The sequence below is a fragment of the Octodon degus genome, unplaced genomic scaffold, assembly GCF_000260255.1.
Source record: "Octodon degus isolate 3935 unplaced genomic scaffold, OctDeg1.0 scaffold00136, whole genome shotgun sequence".
NCBI classification, from domain to species: Eukaryota; Metazoa; Chordata; class Mammalia; order Rodentia; family Octodontidae; genus Octodon; species Octodon degus.
Genome location: NW_004524712.1, coordinates 3,144,048 through 3,162,019, shown reverse-complemented (window position 1 = coordinate 3,162,019; position 17,972 = coordinate 3,144,048). Strand labels below are relative to the sequence as shown.

General features: G+C 46.1%; 1 protein-coding gene across 3 annotated transcripts in view; it reads left to right on the top strand.

Moving 5' to 3' along the window:
• Kirrel3 (kirre like nephrin family adhesion molecule 3) overlaps positions 1 to 17,972 on the top strand; it is a 583,940-nt gene that overhangs the window by 206,824 nt on the left and 359,144 nt on the right. The window lies entirely within an intron of this gene.

Here is a 17,972-nt window from a genome sequence, read left to right as displayed (position 1 = left end):
GTCCCTTTGCAGTGTGGACTCAAGCAGGCATTCAAGGTGTGCATCTTACACAGCTGCGATTCTGTGGACTCTTCGGGCATTTGCTTGACTTGTGACAGGTTGGGTGTGGATTTCTTACAACATGTTGCTGTCTTAGAAGGAAAGACTCCAGGGCATGGGCACTTCAGAGGACAGTCAGGGAGAGAAAATGGGCGAAGGTGGCGGGACGCCTTCTAGGCTGCCTCCGCTTGCCACCACTGGGTCGGGCTCGAGCATGTCTGCTGGGGGTGGAGCGGGGGGTTTGCATGGGCAGGTTGATGAGAGAACCTGGAAGATGAGAAATGCCAATAACTTGTCCCTCCTTCCCCTTTCTTTTCTTTTCTTATTCCCTCTTTTTTCCTTCCTCCTTTGGAATTTGCCTCCTTATTTCTCTCCCTCTTCCTCTCTCTCTTTCTTTTCTTTCTTTTTATTTACACAATAAATAAATACATAATATCTATTATGTCTACTCTGCACTATGGAGGTTGGCAGTCATCCTATAAATAAGTGTTCTTTGATAATAAGATGGCAGAATGAAGAAATATTGTTATTTTATTCATCAATTAATGAAGGGCAACTTAGAGACGCCAGCAATCAAATCAAGAACAGAGATTCCTCCTTCTCCCAATCTGTGCTTGTAGCTCTTCTCTCAACTTTTGCAGTGAGATCTAATTTTATAAATCAATCTCTCATCATTTTTAGGACATTTACTCTCCTACCTTACTACTTCATGCATTACCTTAGGAGCAAATTGACCTTAACACATGAAACCAGGTGCCATGGCACATGCCTGTAATCCCAGGGCTGGAGGGGCTGAGACAGGAGCACCACTATGAGTCCAACCTGTGTATCAAGACCCTGTACCAAATACATAAATAAACAAAAAAGAGTTTTAAAAAATAAATACAACAAAGATGCTGTATTAGTGCACTAATATTTATGCATTAATATACTGAATATGCATTTATATATGAAACGTTTTTGTTATCTGTCTAAAACTCAGACTTTATAATCTCTGCTCTTTTGTTTTGCTTTGGTCTGGTTTGGTTTTTTTTTTTGTATTCTTAGGGAAGGGTCTACAAGGTGTTCAGGGTCTCACTACTAGATCAGACTCATAGTGATCCACCTGTTACAGTCTCCCAAGAGCTGGGATTACAGGCATGCGCCACCATGCCCAATCTCAATTGCTGTCTCATTGAGCTCTGGGGGTGGGGCCAGCATGGCAGGCCTGGGGAATGAACCCCTGGCCTCTGTGCCTGTTTGCAGGTGCTTTAATCTGCTGAGCTATTTGGACAGCCCTTACAATCTGTGCTTTTATGTGAGAAGTTTTGAATCACAACCAAGTATCCATCTGAACTTGTGCCCTCTCTGATCTCAGTCCCTAGTCAAGAAATATGGGACAAGCCAGTAGGATGTGGTCCTTGGCCTTCTTTGTATTTACAGAAACCTGTAAATGCTAACCCTTGATGAAATCCTAGAACCCAGGACCCAGTGGACAGCTGCAGGCATTCCATCCACTCTTCAGGAGATGAGCATTCTCAGTCTGGGAGCTCCTGCTTGGCAAAAACTTTTCCAATTTCCGTTAAGAAATGTTGACAACGTGATCTGTATAGGATGCTTAGTTTCCTTCACAAATGTCTGTGAATTTTTAAGACAAAAAGAAGTGTTCAATTAAGGCAGGGAGATATATTTCATAGCTTTTTACTCCTTCACTAAAATGCTTATGTCAAGAGATATTTACTCATAAACCACCACCTCCTCCTCCCCAACTGAAGAGCAGTTTCAGAAATTTATTCAAGGTGAGACTCACCAGCCTGCTCATCCTGGCTTCCTCTGACATCCTCCCATATGCCCCTAACTGGATTGCCATCCTTTACCTTCCAAAAACAAGAGAAGATTGGCCATGGGAGAGCATCTTTTGCTTTATAGACATTTCCCTTCCACCCTTATGTATTTAAGGAAGAAAATTGCCACTTATTTGTACAAAGTAAATTGGCTTACGCGCCATAATAGGCTTCTCAACTCTCGCCTCTGCCAAGGAAAGGTCATCTTCAGACTTCTGCTCTCCACAGAACTCAGATTCTTGACAGCAAGAAGAGAAATCACATGCTCCTAAACTATAATTTCCTTCACCGATTAAGACCTCAGTGGCTACAGGTTTTTGGTTTTAGCAGCTTTATTTCCTAGCACGTTTCTGGTTATTGACTGGGATATAAATTGCACCTCATGTGCCCTTATTGAAATCCAGCCGGAAGTCCGAAGCTTGCATATATATACATGTGCCGCCATGCGTGCAAACTCCAGAACAAGCATGAGGGCACGCTCACACAGAAGGTGCAGACGCGCACACGCACGTGGGCACACTCTCATGCACACACGCCATTTCTTCGCTCTTGAGTTTCGATGCCTCTTCAATGCACTACTCAGCTATGTTCTGCCACAGAGGGCCTTGCTCCAATTGGATATTATTACCATTGCCTTGGCAACAGATATAGTTGTATGTGTGGCAGTAACATCCCAGGTCCCTGCGGAGCTCTTACCCTTGAGTGTATCTAGTTGATAGCGGAAACAAAGTGAACATAAAACAAGCAGGTTAAGAAAGAAGTAAAAGCCTCCCATTCTGTCCAGGTTATTGTGCTTGACAGTGAGCAAACACCCAAAGCCTGTGTTGGGGAAGTTAGCTGAGTCGTCCTGGGTGCAAGTCCCCCCTTTCACTGAGGGGGTGGCTGCACCAGCAAGTACAAGTCTTAATCTGGGACAGAGAATGTGCAGATGGATTACTCTAATTTGGAATGCAGGAGAGAGCTGCACAAGAGACTAGGGATCGCCGTGCCTCTGTGCATCTGTGGAAGCTGTTCCCTCTAATCATTATGCTGCTCCTTCAATCCGGTGCTCATCGATGGGTTTCTCCTGTTGAGGCTCAGCGGATTGTGATTGGCTCTGTGAAGCCTGTCCTCACACCTCTAAGCAGAATTAGTGACCCATTCCAGGAAGGTCATACTCGGCATAGTGAACAGTCCACTGTTGGAGCATATGCTCTGTTTAATCAGTTCAGCCTGGGCTCCTCAGATGGGGTGCTGCCGAGATCCAGGTGTGCCCCACAGTCTCCCTCTGTTTTCCACAGCACCTGGTGTCATGTCTGGGCTGCCACTTAATTTTCACATACTCGGTGTTTCTGAATTAATGAATGAAGGAATCAATTAGGTAACTCGGTAATACCCACTTAGGAGGCGCCCGGGGAATAGAGCTCCCTTTCTCAGTGCCGTTGAAGTAATGAGCTGCTGGTGCAAGCACCCCCATTCCAGCATGCTGCTCTGCGGTTGCTCCTGTTCCCACTTGCCTTCTCACTGCCTGTGGGACATGGGGTTCCTCCTGAAGACAGAGCCAAGGTCAGCAGAGGGAGAAGGACCCCAAGCAGGTGGCTATGGCCTCTGGGACCTTGCAGCAGTGGTCCGCATCACAGTAACATCAGAATGGCCATTTTCTTGGCTCTTCTCTTTCATGTCTACAAATTACTCAGTTTGTAGCTGCCTGATTTGGGATTTGGGGAGTAAAATAGAATCATGTTTTCTTTTTGCTTGACTTCCATTCCAGGCAAACCATTGAACAGTGTGTGTGTGTGTGTGTGTGTGTGTGTGTGTGTGTGTGTGTGTAGTTCTGGTGATTGAACTGAGAACTTTGTATGTGCCATGCAAGTACTGAGCCATAGCTTTCAACTTTTTATCTTAAATAGTCACTGAGAGCTTAGTCTATAGCAGGAGCACAGTGGACCCTTATGTGTCTGTTGCCACACCTCCGTGTCTGCTTTGTAGTGTACCCAACAAGTCAGGAGGATGAGTGAGTGCAGAGTGAGGGCTCGATCACACAGCCTTTCGCTCAGACCCTTGTTATCTTTGTCTTCCATTCTCTGTTAACACAGCCCATATATGGGCACAATTATTCTCTTCTATGGCTTTTCTGTATCAGAGACAGGGGAATGGGTGCCTCACAAGGAAATACTCCATGAGTCGGGGAGGCTGTCGCGAGGTCTGTGCGCCGATGTTATATCATCCACATCCCTGTAGCAGCCATGCTCCAGCAGTTCACATGGTGCTCGATTTAAAGTGGAAATTTAAGAAACGTCTGAGTAAATCAGTCCATGAAAAATGATCTATCTGTCTGATGTCCCCAAAGACTCTGAAATCATCAATTAACTATAATTTTTAGAATAGAATAGAAAGCTAGTATATTTAAAGAATATTTTTTACAAAAATTGAAATGTAAAAGGAGTAGAGTTTCTAGCTAATCCTCAATTATGTAGAGTACATTTAGATAACCATACATCTACATCTTTTTCAAGTACTCATGTTAATCAAAGTTCCACTAAAACTCAGAAGCCCAACAGGACTAAATTTTTGCAAATAGCAGGTCCGTGGGCGTGCATGCTCCAAAGATATTAGCGGTAAATCAGTATGCCCAGTGTCTCCCTCAATGTCCCTGTCCCTCGCCAGCCCCCACAACCAGCAGATATCCTATTACCCAGTGCTTCCTAAAGCTGTGGCCCTGAACTGGCCACTCCACTGTGCCACCACCATTATCCCACCACAGCTGCATCCACTCTCTAATGAAACCTGGGCTTCCCGTCTGCTCCCTCATTGTCCAGGGGTTGAATAGTCCTGTTCAGCCAGCAAGCCTGGATTCCCCACCTGGTCTCAGAGGTGGCCTGTTTGTGTGCTGGGGACAGAGTATTGTGTCTCATTCACTAATGGGGCTGCAGAGTGCCTGGGGCTCATTATTCCTGAGGTAATTGTAAAGGCCGCACAACCACAAATGTTATTTGCAGGTGGAGAGTGCAGAAGTATATTTGCAGTATCTGAGAATAGTAGCACTTTTTTAGGGCACATACAAGGGGTATAAGGCTGCTCATATTTCTCGGCAGCTGAATCTTAATCAAGAGAAAAAACCTTTCCCTGGGGACCAGGCACCTGTGGTTGTGCCATTTGTGCCAACGGCATAATGAGACTTTATTTCTCTAGCCCCGGGGTTCTCACCTAGGTATTACAGTGAAAGCCCCTGCTGTACTGTGAAAGCCATCTTCCCTCAGACTGGAAAACGGAGCTCGGTCTAGGGTACGCGGTTGCAAGTTCACAGCAGGACCCAGGACGCACCCAGGTTCTGGTAGCAGTGGGTCCTGCGTGGTGAGATGCTACATGGCCCAATTTCAGTAGTTTTCAGTAGGTCGAGGTCACTTCTCTGAGGTCTCCCACGAAACTCTAGAAACATCAGATCCGCACTCACAGCTGATGGGTCCCACTTGCTGTTGAATCTGCTTACAGCAGCCCAGGACAGGGACTCATCTGCCACCTGGTGCCCTTTTGCATCACAGGTGAAGCTCAAAGTGATTTCAGTGCTAGAGTCGCACCCATGGAGATTCTGACTCACTGAGCTGCAGCAGGGTCTGTGCATAGTTATTTCTTCTACTTCCTCAGATACTCCTAAACAGCATCCAAGACCCAGCCACTCACTTTCTCGATTGGCCTTCTGTGTTCCTGTTTCCTTAGGTTCTGTCTGATTGTAACCCCTCTGGAAAGCAAATTTCCCATCTCTTAGGGTTTTCATGAGAAATCACCCACAAGAACCAGTGAGACAGCTCAGCGGACTAAACCCCTGCTCAGGCAAGCACAGGGACTAGGGTTCAATCCCCAGCATCACATGCTGCACTGACCCCACCCCTGGACACACTAAGCTGGACAATGAGACCCTGCATGGTGATGCAAGGCTGTAATCCCAGTGCTGGGGAGGCTGAAAACAGGATCACTGTGAGTCTGAGCTGCATAGTGAGACCCTGTACCAAATACGTACAAGTAGAAGAGGAGGAGGAGGAAGAAGAAGGTGGAAGAGGTAGAGGAGGAGCAGGAGGAGGGAAAAGAAAAGAAAAGACCCATAACCAGCCTCCAGATCTTCTACTGGAAGTTAATAAAAATTGGAACTGAGGAAATTCCAGGGAGGGAAAAGTCCTCCCATCTCTCTGGCTGTCCCACCTCTTCCTCCCTCTCCCACCCGCTTTCATTTCTCCTGGTTCCTCTCCATTCCAAAGCGGTGCCATGTTCTCCTCTGGCTTTCTGCACAGCAGTTATTTCTGCCTGTCTTGAGTTCCAAGGAGCTGTCTTTTTCCCTGAAACTTATTCTCTTATTTTTCCAATAAGAACCATGCATACCACAGAGCCATCCCAGAGGCAGCTGTTAATGTAATAACTCTTCAATTCCTCATTACACACACACACACACACACACACACACACACACATATGCATGCACACACCATATGCATAGGCTTTGCAGTTCATAAAGCAATTTCATACGAGCCCTTGTATGTGCTCCTCTGTGACAGGCCTCACAGTAGTCTTCATTTTACAGATGAAGTAGCTGACACACGTCACGATTAAAATCTCAGCCACTACGGACTTAAACCCAACCTTAGACTCTAGGCCCACTCCTCTCCTTTAATAGTATCTTTTCTCCTCTGTCACAAACTGCTGCTTGAGCTAATGCTAGCCACAAGTGTCCATGCGTTAGGCAGAACCACAGAAGCCAAATGGACCTATAAGAACGTAGCAGGGCAAGACCACTATGGCATGTATGAAGGTATGTTTAAAAGATGATGGAAGAACCCCTTGAGCACCAGACTAACAGGGACTTGCAAGCCATGCCAAGCCATGAAGTCAGTAGAAGGCAATCCTACAATGCTTGGTCTTCCTAATGATAGTCTCTTCCATTTTAAATGAAGTATCACACGTTAAATTTTTCCCTGAAAACATTCCCCTAAGTCTTTGGTTATCTCTGCTTTTCTGGGACTCCTAGTGTCTGCGGCTGCTGCCAACTCAGCATTCGCACCTTGGGCCGGCCTGATAGAAGGTACACAGAACATCAGAGAACATGTGAGGAATCCCAGCCAGCAGCAAGCTAAGGCCCTGGCAGGGAGGAGGCTGGGGCAGAAAGGAATGCTGGGCAGGTGCACCTGGGACCTGGGGTGGGGGAGCATCTTGCTTCTCTCTCGGGCACCCTTGGGGGCTCCTGAATTAGGGAAGCAGAAGGGGGCTGCACAGATGCCTTCCCAGAGCCCTGAGCGCAGGCCAGGTTTTCCTCTTGGCCTGGCTGTGGTGGATGCAGTGAGCCATCACTTCCACAGTCATCAGATTTTCACAGTGGGGGAGCAGAGAGGCTCCAGGAGATCAGCCTCCTCCTTTCCCGGCACCCCCAGGGCTCAAAGAAATCCAACCCAAGTGCTACTTTGCAGCGTCCATAGGTGCTCGGGATTGGCACAGACATGCGGATGAATTGTTTCCAGCGTGTCAGAATGCAATTATTTTATTTTCCTTCCAACGCCAAATTGTTGATATTTAGAAATAAATTGCTCCCGGGGCTTCTGATTTACAAGGACAAAATACGAATGCAGAAAACAGGTTCAGTGGAGTGATTTGAATTTCCATTACAATTATAGCTCTTCTCAGCCATATGATCTGTGCTCCCCTCACACACGTCAGCCCGATGTTGATCGTGCTAGGATGCCGAGACTCACGTTGCCAGGGTCACATCGGCGTGCCCATCACGCGGCCCCAGCTGCCACAGGCCACTGGGTAGATTAGGACTAAGCTTCGCTGTAAGCCACTAATAAAACTGGAGTGCCTCTCAGGACTTGCCTCTGGGGCTCAGCAGGGAGAGGAAGGGAGGTTCATCTTTGCAAGGAGCAGACAAATGAGGGGCTCTGCGGACAAGAGGCAAAGGGACCCAGACACTGACCGCCCACAGCAGGGCTAGCAAAGGTGCAAGTCTTAGTGCTTCTCTGAGCCAATTGCTGTGCTAAGAACTTGATGCGGTTGATATTCACACCAGCTCTATGAAACACAGTAGCTGTTAGACTATTTTATGCATGAGAAACTGAGGCTCAGAGAAGCCCATAAGGGGCAGAGGCTGGATCATGTTTGTTCCGTAGTCAGCGTCTGGGCTTCTAGTCCCTGCACACTCGCGCAGCCCTCTGAACTCAGCGGCAGACGGTTCAGGAAGCTTAAGGAGCACCCCTTCTGCACAGAGCTCTCATTTCTAATTCCAGGTGGCCCCAGATGTGCACTTCATGTAATTTACCCCTGTCTTCCCAGCAGGCAACCACCACCACCACCAATAGTGTACAGAAAATTTGTCTGACATGAGCCCTCTGGCTCCAGGTATCTTTCCCAATTTCCTCCTGTATGCTAGCTCCGCCCACTATCAGGCAGGCCCCAGAACTCTGCTAGAGAGACACTAGTGGAGTGTGTCCTATCTAAGGCACAGCCCTGTTCAGAGAACCCAGGTTAGAAAAGAGCAGGAGGAGAGGGCAATTTCTATTTTTCGGAACCAGGGATTGAACTCAGGCCCTTGCACTTGCCAGGCAAGCCCTTATTCCACTGAGCTATCTTAACACAAAAGTGAGCTGGCGTCGGCATCTCCAGTGCCTTTCACCCATGGAGCACCTGATGGATGCTTCACATTCAGAGGGAGAATTTTGGGCATCTAAAGCAGAGCACCTGGGGGCCCTGCAGACTGAGCCACTTAGCAACCCTCTCTGTTTAAGACCAAGGCAGCATGTTGCCTACAGCTGTGGAGTCCCTTCCTTCAGCTCTCCACAGGTGCCTCTTCATGTGCCCCCAACCCTCCTTCTAGATTTAGCACGGAGTACTTCCAGAGCAGCAGCACTGTCCCCAGAAAGTTGACCTTTCCTTCCATGACAGTCACCTCTACTGAAGGCCCCCAGGGAGTTGACAGGCCTTGAACCCCTCCGTTGTTACCCCATTGGCCATGTCTTTTTCTGTTGGCAATTTTAACATAATTTGATCTTAGTTTGCATCTTTCTTCTTCTTTCTCCCCATCATCTCTAGAGACTGAAGAGTATGTTCAGGATTCTAATTTGACTGCATTAGCAAAAATAAAATAAAATCTACCCTTTGCATGGATACAAGTGTCCCAGTGAAAGCTTAGTCTAAATAACAAATTAAATGAAGACAGGATAGCAGAGGACCTTATTATTGGCCATATGAATAGCAAAATAACTAGACAAGGTAACAGTTCAGCGTGAAAAATGTGCTGTCATCTTTGATTCTGCTCTTCTCAAAGCCAGAGTGAGCCTTTACACAGGTGGGAATGAGCCTGGCAGTACAGAGGCAGCCTGGCGCAGGGAGCCTGACACGCTCCCTCAGAAGAGCTGATTCTCAGGGCATGTAGCGGACGAGAAGAAGCGGTGGCCCAGGCAGCTCTGTTGCTAATGTTTTACTTTAGTTAATAAACTGCAGGTTTGCAGCAGTTTCAGGTTTACAGGAAAATTGACCAGAAATTGCAGATAATCCCCCATACAGCCCACCTCCCTCCTCGTTCCTCCCTCTCATATGCTCCTGTTATTGGCACCTTGCATTAGTATGGAATGCTTACTGCCATGGGCAAGCCAGCATCGATGCACTGTTATTAATTAAAGTCCCTAGTTTATGTCAGGGTTCATTCTTTCCACGGTGAACTCTGTGGGCTGGACAAATGCATAATGACCTATGTCTTCTAGTACAATTATCAGGTGGAAGTTTCAGTGCCCTAAGAACACCTGCGTTCCTCTACCCATCTCTCTTGCTCCCTGTATCCAATGCCTGACAGCTACAAGTCGTCTTACTGTCCCTGTATCTTTGCATTTCCCACACCATGATATAGCTAGGTTAAAGTATGTATGTAGCCTTTCAGCTGGACTCATTTAGAAATGGACAATTAGGTTTACTCCATGTATTTTTTGTGACTTAGTAACCTTTTGCTTTTTGTTGAGTGATATTCTACTGAATGGATGTACCACAGTTTGTTTATCCATTTGCCTATGAAGGACCTTTAGGTTGCTTCCATGTGTTTGGCAATCTTGAATAAAATTGCTTAAAAGATCATGGGCAAATATCTAGGTAGATGTGAGGTTAGTTTTGAGAGAAATTTTCAAAATCCTTTGAGTTCTCTCCTTGGGTTCTTGTCCTGAAAATAGCCAAGTGTGAAGTTCAAGACACAGCAGTGGGGAACAAACCAAGTTTGTCAGAAAGAACAGGAAGTGTCTCCACCAGCTGAGGATACCAAGGGGTCACCCCTGAGTTCGGGGTTTATACCTACTCTGTTAGGCTTTTTTGGTGGACATGGGAAAATGAGACAATAAAACAATGCAGCTGCGGCCATTAGCTGGGCTTCTGGCATTAGGTGGAGCGGATTTCCCTGGCACTCCAGTTTATCTCACTTTGCCCAGGCCCTTGTCCTTTGAAATGACACAGCTGCCCTGTTTAGCTCTGATTGATTTTATGAAAATTTTTTGAAATATTTTTAGCAATCATACAAGCCAACATCATTTTGATATTTCCATATATACTCTCTTATTTGATCACTGTGCCTGTTATGGTTTGTGTCTAGGTGTACCCTGAAAGCCTCATGTGCCCACTGGGGTGGCTTCTAGAGTTTGTGATTCATTTATGATCCAATGCAGGAATCATGGGTGTGAGTGTTACACCCACCCTGGGGCAGATAACCTGCATGCAACATGAGGGACAGAGAGGCTTGCCAGCTGCCACACGTGCTCTTTCCTTTGCTCTTTGCTCTTTTCCTCCGCCATGAGCCTCTCTTCCTTGGAGCCAGCTGAGTATGGACTGAAACCTCTGCTAACAGTGATCCAAATAAACCTTTCCTTCTTTCATTCGAGGTGTTCAATATTTTGTCCCAGCAACAAGAGAAAAGTAACCAAGACATTACTGTCCTGTGGAGATGCTTCTAGTATTATCATATCATAGATGAGGAGACTGGGACTCAAAGTGATTATTACAAAAAACCCAAGGTCACAGATTAAGTTCCAAGGTCAGGGACTAGACCTTGGTCTTCGGACTGCAGAGTCCACGTCCTCTGAACCTGCCCCCTTGAGCCAGCCTTCATGACTGCAAGGTGAATACAACCCGGAGGGAACCATCTCCTGGGATTGGCTGGTCCTACCAAGACTAATTTACTCCTGAGACAGACAATGTTCTACGGGCACCTAAAACATCTTGTGGATAAAAATTTAACACACAGTATTTTAAAAATTTATTCCATCCATCATGAGAACTACTAGAACTTTGTTTGTTTTTCCTTACCTTTATCTTATGGCTGCAAATACTTTTTACTTTTAAGTAACATAGGAGGACACACTCTTAACATTTATAGGGCTTCCTACCTATTCAGTGTTTTAATCTAACCATGGTATTAACTCATTCATAGTACCTTTCAGCCTGTCACTAGTACTGCAAATTCAACTATTAGAAATGTATTCCTTTAAGCTTTTATTTATTTAATTTTGTCAAATTTTCAACAGTCACCTATTAAAATCCACATCCTTGGAGAGGGGGAAGAAAAGCAGTGTGTGTATTTACATTGCAAATTTATTCACCATGGAGCTGAGACATACAGAGGAACTAGAGTTACTCATATCTGCCTATCCCTGGCCTGAGCTTTTCGTGAGTATGCAAGGACTTTGGCAAACCCTGGCCGACTTAATGATTCACACATTCCCTTAGCTAATTCTCAGGCTCTGGGTGAAATTGCTTACACAGATTCCAACCTCCTCTTTCTTAGGAAGGATTTGCCCTGCTGATTCCTAGGAATCACTGTTGGTGACCAGCCAGTCTTCACAACTGCAAAGTGTTCAGTTTGCCTTGCATGGGCCATGACCAGCAGCCTTTTGCTGGAGCCCTCTGTTGACATGTGAGACCAGCCGGCCTGTTGTCACTCTAATTCACTTTGGCAAGTTCATCTGACACTTGCTCAGTGTTCACATCCAAGAAGCTGAAAGAGGCTGGGAGAGGTGGAATTCCCCCTGCCTCACTCCCCACTAGCTCCCCCAGACTGCCTGCTCCGTGGCCTTCTCCCAGAGTCAAAGACATCCAGAAAGTCCTCTACTTTGTAGCCTGATGTCTCATCAAAAGGTTATTTCATTTTCTTTTCCTCTGTTGCCTCCAGGCCATACACCTTATAAGTCTTTATTGGAGTGGGCAGGGGTGTGGAGCAAAAAATACATCCTTTTTAAGATACATGTGAAATACTGAATACCTTAATTTTATTGTGTAGTATTAGAACTATTATAAGCTTAATGACACAATGGCCACCTGTGCCCCTCCCTGGATAAGGACTAGGTCCTACCCATGCCACCCACAATTCTGCCATCCATCTCTACCCCATGAAAAGAACTATTTGTATTATTCTTCTCCCGATGTTTCCCCAGTAGTTTTATCTCATGTATATAACCCTAAACAATATATTTCAATTCTTCTTCTTATTGAGCTTTATAAATATGGATCCAGACTTCATATACTATTTTGTAACTTGATTTTTTTCCCCTCAATATTAGATTCGAGATGCATCCGTGTTGTTGCTGGTAACTGCCACTCATAGCATTGTGTGCATATATCATAATTCATTTTTCTGTTCTTCAGTGAGTGGACAATTGAGTTCTCAGTTTGGGGATTCTTAATAAACAGTGCTGCTGTGAAAAGCCTTGAGAGTATCTTCTGCAGTCTTGGGTGAACCACTGGAAGAACTACATGGCCATTAAGGAAGTGAAGATCCGGTCACGTGAGGGTCAGAGCTACACTTCTGGCCTCTGTCCAGGCTCTCCCATGGACTAGGGGCAAATGACTTAACTACTCTGCATCTGCATTTTCCCAACTTCAGAACGAGGCTGACAACAGCATCGACCTCACAGAGTCACGCAAAGGGTTAAAGGAGTACAGCTTTGGGCCTCCAGGGCTCAGGAATTCATCTAATACTTCCAACATATTTCATGAAGTGTCAGCTGTAATTGTGCCTACAGCCCCGCTTTGTTCGTATTGTGTCCCCTCTCATATTTAGGATTTTACCAGCTTGGCTCTGTGACTCGTTAGCGAAGAGCAGGCTTGTGCTAAAGGGTAAGGTGGAGTTGGGAAGCTGCCAGAGGCACCAAGAATTGAGGACAGGTGGCCATAATGCAGGGACTTGACCTGCTGTCTGCAGAGGGCAGCCCTTCCCCTACCCCTTGGGTCCCTTCTGTGTGTCCCCCTAGATTGTCTGGAGTGCAGACAGCAGTAGGAGTCAGCAGCACCTCCACTTTCCACACTTCGACTCTTAGAGCCCCACCCTGGCTGGTCTCCCAGTCTACTGAGACTTCTACAAAGAGAGAAGGGCTCTCTAGATAAAGGCAGGCCAGGTGCAGCCGTCCCTCAGCTCCTGCTCCTCCTGACCTTGGCTTGGGCTCATCCACATTGGGCCTTTCAGGCTTGGGTCCTGGTTAGGTGGCAGGTCCCAGGCTAACTGGGACTGGTTGGCCAGGGCCATGGCTTAGCCACTTGCCCAGACTCCTGGGCCTGAAAAAGCTTTCACTCCAGTCATTTCAGGAGCCATTTGTTTTTTCTCTCCCAAATCATGTTTTTTGGGGTTTCCCTCCCCCTTTGGTGGTACCAGGGATTGAACTCAGGACCTTGAGCTTGCCAGGCAAGCACTTATTCCATTGAACTATCTCCCCAGCCCCCTCTCAAATCATGAAAATGAGCACTGAGTGGATTCATTTCTTTAGAAAGAGAGGTAAGAAAAAGGCAGCAGACCTGTACAGTGTACATGTATGATTTCCTGTAAATCATACAGTGTGTATGATTTCCTGTAAATCCCATAGACATCAGGGGTGACCAGGGGATCACCCTGTGAGCTAAGGCCCAGCTGCAGCTCCCATGAGCAGAACCTGGTGAATTGGTAGCTGGCTGCATCAGGCCAGGGCCAGCCATGACGAACTGCGTTTTATATAAGCCTTGCCCTCCCTTTGGGATTTAATACCTCAACTATTTCCCATCTCATCAGGTCAATGAACATCACCCAAATTGAGAGCACAGCCCCCTAAATGTGCTGTTTCTTCAATAAGATGTTTCCTAAGCACAGAGCTTTCTCCTGAAGCAGACAGCCAGCGTTCAGGAGGCAATTTCTGATCTTTTGTTAGCAAAAATGGTTTTCCTTTTTCTATCCTACAGAAGGAAAAAAAACATTTCAGGGGCCACTTGTTTTCTTTCCTGCCAAAGCTAAGCAGTGACCTCATTCTCATTTGTATTCTCATTTACAAATCCTCCTCACCACCCAATTTAGTCGGTATATTATTTTATTCATCATTTTTAAAAGAACACAGGCTGATTCTGAGGAGGACACAATAGGCATTGTTCTTGTTTGTGAAGTTGCCATCCATCATTTGCCTCTCAGGGAGCAGCAACAGGAGCCAGCACAAAGCCCAGGCCCAGGTGGATGCAGGAACAGAGCGGATAAAGTATATTCCCACCCATATCTCATTGGCTGCCCCAGAGCTGAGCTCTGGTCACTCCCGGGCTCCCCACAGCTCTCCTCCCCACTTAGGAGATCAGGTTAAAGTCATTCTTTCTTTTGGCTTGCTACTGATGTCTGCACTCATTTATCCATTCATTTATTAGCTGTTTGGTTTTACTTCAAGCTGGCCAGGACGCAAGCCAAAAAACTAGGATAAGACAATTGATCAAATGGTTGCATCGTTTGTCTTAGGTATTTTTTTCTTATGCATGAACTGAGCACTAACTATATACTAGATGTTATGTTATTGAATCCTTAAAACAATTCTAAGAGGTATTACTAGTCTCCTTATATAGATGGAGAATCTGTGAATTACATAGCTTCTATGACCAATGTCACCTAACTAATTTGGGACAGGCCTATTCCATGAGTAGTAGGAGGCTACACTTTTGACTGTGAATCAAAGTTCAGGGATCTTTCATCCATCCAGTATTTTACTAATTTATTCATCCAGTAGGTATTTATTGCAGATGTAGGCCAAGACTGTTCAGCTAGTCCGTTTCTCAGGACTCAGTTCAATGGTCAGGGTTTAGAGATGCAAAAGGACAAGAAACAGGATAAATCCACAGGGCCAGTGAGAGGACCATACCACTGAGTGAGTGGGAGGAGTTAGGGAACACACTCAGATTCAACCTGTTGAGCAAGTGGTCGACAGAGGTTGCCAGATTTTTGTTATAAGCTAACAACTAGAAGAAAGCATGGACCCAAAGAGAAATAACAACCCAAAATTTTGGCTTAGTACCCAGTTATTTTGAACATGGAAACTGTCAGCCATATACAATTGAATATATGAGCTTATGAAAGAGAATGTGTCATAGAAAAAGAAAGGTTAGGACCAGAGTCTTCTATTTAGAGTCAGAAGGAGAAGGGGCCTGCCAAGGAGACTAGAAGAAGCTGAGGGAGAACAGTGGATGGAAAACAACAAAGTACATTGCTCACTGTTTCCAATGCTGAGGAGAAATGCATTTGGAAGAGCCAGCAGAGGCAATGGTGGAAACTGCTTCCTAGAGCTCAGGTGTGATAGGACCTCAAGACCTGGCAGCTTATGAGACTGATAGTGAGTTTTACAAGAGCAAATACTTTGGGAACCATAGATGGTCAATCAGTAAGAATGAGCTCAAGAGAGATATGCAAAGGTGAAATGGAACCCAAGTGCACAGATGACTGTCCCCAGGGGTTTCCTGCAAAGAGATGCAGAGGACTAAAGTGAGACCCAGAAGAAGCAGTTGGATTCAGGGGAGATTTCAAGAGCAGGAAATAATTGAGTATGGATTTGCATGCTTTTTGTTGATGGGAATGATCTAGAAAAGAGAAAAAGAGGTTTGATACATGTATTAGTCAGCTCTTCATTACTGTAACAAATGCCTAAGTTAATCAGCTTGTAAAAATGAAAGGTTTATTTTAGCTCACAGCTTTGAGAGCTTTGGTCCATGGTCAGTTGGCCTCATTGCTTTTAGGCCAATGGCAAAACACTGTGTCATATCAGGGAGCATGGGTTGAGCAAATTCTTCACTTCATGGCCACTGCAAAGTCTAAAGGGAAAAAGGGTGGGGGTCTTACTATCCTCTTTGAGGGCACAACTCCACTCACAAGAAAAACCTCTTACTAGCTTTTGCCTCTTGAAACTTCCACCACCTCTCCAATAGTACCAAGCTGGTGACCAAACCCTTAACAAGCCCATTACCCGTGGGTCTTTGGGGGACATTTCAGATCCAGATTAGAGAAGTATACAAGAACGAGGAGAGAATGGAAAGGCTGGAGTTCTTGAGAAGGTAGCGGGAGATAGAACACAAAGTACATGGTGAGGTTGACTTTCCTGGTGAAAAACACTAAATACAAGGGCAGCAAAGAAGGAAAAGGAGGGTGCTGATGCAATAGGCTTGCAGCATCTTTATGGGAAATACAAATTGTTACTACTGAACAAAACTGTTTCGAGTGCCTACTGTGTGTCTAAGCTGCTGGATCCTGAGAATGCAAAGATAATGAAGGGTGGTCTTTGTCCCTGAAGAGCTCAGGGCCACATAGGGTGATGGACACGTGAGTTCCATCATCATCGTAGACAGTGATAGAGCTACTCTTAGAATGTCACAGGAGCCAGGAAGATGTGCACGATCCAGCTGATCACTGGGGCAAAGAAAGCCTGACAGGGATTTGCCTTGACAGAATGCCCAGCCTCCTACTTCAGTAGAAGCTTAATGCATGGCACTGTTTAATGATAATGATTATTTAGAAAATGCTGATTTCCTACAAATGGAGGTCATGATTTGGGAACTGAAATCAATGGAAGAGTTCATTATTTCTCGCCCCTTGCCTTATGATGGGGATAATACAACATGCAGCTGCCTGGGTGACTCCAGATTGAACTCTGTCTATCTCCAGATTAAAAGAGTCAGCTCCTTCAGTAGCTGTAGTGAGAGGCCTCTGTGGTTAATAATGGGAAGAATGGGTGATGACAGACCTGGTGAGGCTGCCAGGCTTTTAGCCCAAATAGCACGGAAGGTACAATGCACCTGGCAGAGCATGAGCTCCCCTCCATCCCGAAAGCCTTAAGGTCTCTCTGGGAGCCTGACGCTCAGCTTTCCACCAGAAGGATACCCCATGTCGTGCCACACTATTCCCTGGGACTTGTTTGGTGTGTGTTTGCAGCCATGTGGAGTTTTTGTTAGGAGGCTGTCTGGGGAGATCAGAAAATGAGTGCATTCCTGTCGCAAGCTCAAAGCCAAGGACCACAGAAGCTAAAGAAATGCAGAATGTGAGTTGCATCCCCCTCTAAGTAGCAGAGAGAAAAACCCAAGGCCAGCATGGAATGGAAGCCCAGTGAGACCAAGGTGAATGCGAGAGCTGGGACTTGTAGAGCAGCCAGGGAGGCAACATCATTAGGAATAGAAAAGCATGGTTACATCCAGATTGTCATCTGTGTCATGTGCCCAGCCCCATCCCCCACTCCTCTGTATATGAATCATAGCAGATGTCAGGTGCTTTGGGAGGCTGCATCTTGTCCTGGCTGAGCACACGGGCCTTGGGGCTCGCCTGACAAGTTTCTCACAAAGCAATTATAGTAGATGACTTGACTTTGCTGTGCCTCAGCTTCCCCATCTGCAAAGTGACGATGATGGGAATGGTGGCTATCTCAGAGGGTCCCTGGGAACATTAAACAGAACCGTTCCTGATGCCTGCTCAGTATTTAACAAATGTGGCTCATAGGATGCCAAGAGGACACAGAGGGAAGAGCACCCACGTCAGAGTGGCCCACTTCCCGTTAGAACCGGCTCCTGGGAGGCCAGTTCAGCAAGCGTCTTCTCTTGGAGGATGGGCTGTCTCTGTTGGCTGAGGGCACAGCGAACTCAGAAACAAAGACACAAGTGGCGAGCATTTGCGCTTCACTGAGTAGTGAAAGGGAAAAGAAATAACAAGAAGCGGGGCAATTGTGTCCCTGAGCCTGGCTGTCCAAGCTGTGCCATCCCTTCTGCCAAACTGAGGAACTGAGAGAACATTTACATTCATTAAAAATTTATCTTTCCAGGAAAAAGAAAAAAACAGGCTTCTTTTGCTCTAGTGAAAAGCAGGAAGATGCC